Raw genomic sequence first — 4,856 nt, 5'->3', positions numbered from 1 at the left:
GGGATATCGGTGGCGGGTGAGTGATGGCGGCGAGGCGGCCTATAGACAATCTGTCCCGTCGTATAATATCTGGTGCAAATGATCATGTTAAAGGTTATTGTCATGCTCGGCTGCTGGCGGCAAAAAACAATGTGGCTGGCTGATCGTTAAGTCAAGGTGTCAGGAGATGCACTCCTGCTCAGTGGCATTCTCCCAAACCTAAAAGCTCTTCTGTGCCGTTCCCAGCACGCCAAGCGAGGAAAAAAAGGATGCCCCAGTTACCCGCGGGGAATATCAACCTTACTGCTGAATCCTTTTTTTTCTTTTTTTTTTTACCTTGAGAAGATGGTTTTGTCTCCTGGCATCTTCAATTTTTGTGGCAGTATGTGGTCATAATGCCTCTTACATCGTGAGTGCAAACATTGCCGTAATTCTTTTTTTTTCTTTTTAGAGCTCAGTATTGTTCATTCGGAAATGTCATCATCATTGCTCTTTTATTTTTATTTTTTATTTATTTATTAATTTTTTTAATTTTTTATTTTTGTGTGTGTGTGGTGAGTATGTGTATGTGCGTGCGTGCGTGTGTGTATTTTTTAGCTCACCAGAAAACCTATTAGAAAAAATCTCATACCGTTCACCTAAACCGAACACCGCCGTCAGGAGACCCGAGGAAGGACCAAAGAAAACCAAGGAAGGTGAAATCCAGCACCGACCAGACACCCCCCACCAGAACTCCTCCCCAACCCAAGAAACATCCAGACCCCGACAAATCCAAAAAACATAAGATCAGGGAGGCCTCAAGAGACCAACGGAGAGACCGAGAAAAGGAAGGAAGGACAGACGAAGCCGCGTGAGATCCGCAGACACCAGCCAGCCTCCACCGATTCAATAACCTGAGGAGGAAACAGATTGTGTCTGAGTTTCGGTAGATGCTGGTGCGGTGGATCTGGCGTGCATGAAAATCTCCACCAAAGAGGGGAGCCGTCGACCCCCGCCGGAACAGAGCAAGCGCAACACCTCAGGGCCCCCCAGGCCGCGGCAGCGCCAAAGGACGACCCCCGGGCCCCGCCAGGGCCACCGGCCGGAGAGCAAACCCAGGAGCAGGAGCGCCCCCCCGCCCCAACACGGCCCGCGCCCAACATTGCCGTAATTCTTTATGGCAACACTAATCAACCTCCAAAATATATTTGTCAAAATCCCAGGCAAGAAGGGGAACACAGTGGAACGATCCGGCGACGTGTAATTACACAGCGACAATGTAGCTTTGAGTTTGACCTTACGCGGGGGTGATGAATGGCGCCGGTCGCGTCCGTGACATAAAAGCGCCGCGCCGTCAATGTTTGCGGACAACTGCGAGCCACGGGGTAATTAATCATTCAACATGCGGCCGGTGCAGCTTTTAATTAAACAGGAAAAAAAAAAAACCACGTTCTTGTGCCTGTCCTAGGGCACAGGAGCGAGGACCGGACCGAGCCGCAGTGCTTGGCATCGATCATCGCAAAGCCTTGCTTTTGTGAGACTTCACCAGTCTGAACTTAATCAGTGGAAATATGGGATCTTCGTTTTTTGTCACAAAAACATCGCTCTATGGATTCATGAGGTCGTTTCTCCATGTTTGCCATTTTCATCACGTAATCAAAGCCGTGAAAATGTCAGTGAGAAACATTTTCCGGCACACTATCGATTGCTTTGCGGGTCCATTTGTTTGGCCTTAAAAACACAAATTACCACAAAATTCAGTCAATAGTTAGGAAGCCTTGCGTCTTTAACAATAATTGAACTGACGTTTACCTTCTATTCTTGCTGCCCTCAACTGACTCATGTGTTTAAATAAGTTACAATGTTTTCCTAAATTGAACCAAGCGCTGCGCAGACCTGAAAAACATGGTCAATGTTAAAAAAAATACTTTAGTGAGGTGCTTACAGCTTTTCGATATCAGGCTGAAAAAATGAAATACATTTGTGAGAAGGGCTTGTCTTTTTATACCAGTGGTTGTTTTAACCCAACCCGTTTCCTATGCACATTCACCGAACCCGTCTTTGTTGCAAAATATTTTGTTTCTCAAATTGAAGACGTAGGTTTGGGGTTTACTGGTGAACAAAATCCAAAGAAAGTATTGTGTACTTGTCTTCCCCATCTTCATGCATGTTCCTTTAGTGTTGGACTAGATTTTCCCCCGCGAACCCCTTTTTGAGGTTGACTCACCGAACCCTTGGGGTTCGACTGAACCCGGGTTTAAGAACCACCGTTTTCGACCGAACCTTGAGATGCTATCATTAATGTTACATTTACCCATCGATAGCAATACATCATTGTAGTCTTTTTTTTTTTTTTTTTTTTTTATGAAAAATATCATTCTAAAATGTGGCGAAGGAAGATCAACTCCTCTTTCTGTCGACTGCAAAGCACTCCAGGAAAGAGAAGCCGTTAAATCCATCGATTTATCCCATCAGCGCTACACCTTTCGGCACGGCGGAGGGTCAACTCATCTCGCGGAGATGATCACTCATGTCAAAGTGTTCCGACGAGGGCAGCCGGCATTCCTGGAAGAGGCGGGAAAGGCTCCCTGCCATGTTTGTAGGTTAAGTTACCGAGCCGAGGGGCGTAATTGCATCAAGCGCTGTGCACCTGTCTTGAGCGGCGGGCCGGCCGGCAGCTGCGGGAACAGACGGCCTCGCCATGAAGAGAAAGTACAAGCTCCTTCGCTTGGGTGACCCTCCAAACCTTGAGGCAAATTATTTACAATCAAAGCGCCGTGTCATATCTGCTTAACATTCCGAGTAGAGCGTCGGACGCCAAAGCGGCGCTGAATGTCAACTGGAAAGACATTGAGCTCTGACGGGAAGAGCATCCGGCAAAGATGCTGGCTGCAATATAAAAGTAGTGCAAGGCAGCAGCTGTAAGCGTCTCTCGGGGAATTACAAGATGGCAGAATTAAATGTCTTGACTTTTGTTGTCAGGAAGCAGCAAATGCGCCTTTTTTTAAACACAAGCAAAGAGAATGAACATCAACCTTGAAGAAGTTGGCTTATCAGACGTGCATCTGAGTACACAATCACGCATACAAGCGCCGGCATGACAAGCCCCTCCGGCGCCGCGTTATTTGCTTCATTCACTAAACTCTCACATCCAAGCTTCATGCATATATTAATAACGGCGAGATATACGAGCGATGGAGGGGCGAGACCGGAGTGATAGCGTGTTCCTCGCAGCCAAACAAGCCAAGCAGCACGGAAACGGGTCCCACGATAACGGAAAGATTGATGAACCCGACGGGCTTTAAAGCTGCCGGCCCGTGCCCTCCTGACTTCAATCACAAGAAGACAAACACGGCGCGCGCGCTCGGGTGCCGGCCGGAATCCGTTACCATGGAGTCACGGAAGTTCCGCGGGTGGGAGACGAGCTCAGATTAAGATCAGCGGCATGTGAAGTGTGACGATGGCAAGATTATAATGCAAGTCATGGATGGTGCGAGATTTCACTGATTGGGATGGATGACAACTGTTGGTTAGGGTTCAAGTACGGGATTAGAGGTTAGGATATAGCGGTTAGGGGTAGGTTTGGGTTTAGAGCCCCTAGGGTTAGGATTATACCCCAAACCCTAAATTTAGGGGTTAGGGTTAGAATCTCATTAGACAGCATAAATGTGGCACAGGTGTGCCTTAGGCTGCCCACAACAGAAACTTGCAGTTTTACTGGATTGGGATCTGGTTTTGGGATTCGAATTGTAGGTGGTTAGGGCAATAGTTGGGGTTTGTGTACTAGTGTACGCTTGGGTTTAGGGAATAGCGGTTAGGGAAGGGGCTCGATTGGGTAAAAACTGGTCTTATTTTTAGTGACAAATGTGTTTTCCAGAAAAATGTTCAGGTTGAAAAATCATTGGAAATAAATTGATAAAAAGGAAGTGGCTTGAGGCAAGACAGGAAACTGCCTTCCGTCGGTTCTTTTTGCCTCCACTTTAAAATTAAGTGCTATATAAATTTAATTCAATCGATGGGCATAACACAGAGACGCGCTTATGGTGAATATAATAAGTGCTTTAAAAACAAGTGCTCCAATTCACAGTAAGTGCTTTAAGACAAATAGTTGTAATAAATAAAGTCCAACATGATTAAAAATGCACACAGTAAAATGGATGATTAGTAATTACAATATGTTTGTGTTGTCGCGCCGTTAGTAAGATCAAACGTGACTACATGTTTTTAAAAACAAGGGGAAATTAAAATTGATTAAGTTTCAATGATTTGTGTCGGAGGTGCTCGCAGGTTCCGGCTGAGTTATTTTGTTGTTTGTAAAACATGATAAAAATCAACAAGTTGCTGATATAAAATGTTAAAGAGAAAATAAGATAGAAATTACAGCTGCAACACTTTTGTTTTTGCTGCCATTTTTAATGAGCTGAACTCAAAATCCAAGACATTTTCTATGTACACAAAAATCCTATTTCTCACAAATATTGTTCACAAATCTGTGTTGGTTGGTAAGCACTTGCCACCAGCTGTGGTATATCAAGAATCTCATTAGACAGCATTAATGTGGCACAGGTGTGCCTTAGGCTGCCCACAATAGAAACTTGCAGTTTTACTGGATTGGGATCTGGTTTTGGGATTCGAATTGTAGGTGGTTAGGGCAATAGTTGGGGTTTGTGTTGGTCAAGTTGTGAGTGGAGGTTCCTCCAGATCCTCACTAAGAAAAACAAAGAAGACACAAAATTATACGAAGCTTTCTTTTTGGACCATCAAGTTGTTGGCCAAAAAATGAACAGTAAGAAAGTGCTATGGATGGTTGAAACCCTCCAGCAGCGGCGAGCTGACAGGAAGCTCCTCAGGCACACGGGAGGCCAAATGTATTCCTGTTGTTTGCGGGAACAATAACC

The sequence above is a fragment of the Leptonotus elevatus genome, chromosome 21 (assembly GCF_054856555.1).
Source record: "Leptonotus elevatus isolate MCC_2025b chromosome 21, RoL_Lele_1.0, whole genome shotgun sequence".
Classification (NCBI taxonomy): Eukaryota; Metazoa; Chordata; class Actinopteri; order Syngnathiformes; family Syngnathidae; genus Leptonotus; species Leptonotus elevatus.
Note: the sequence above shows the minus strand (reverse complement) of the source record.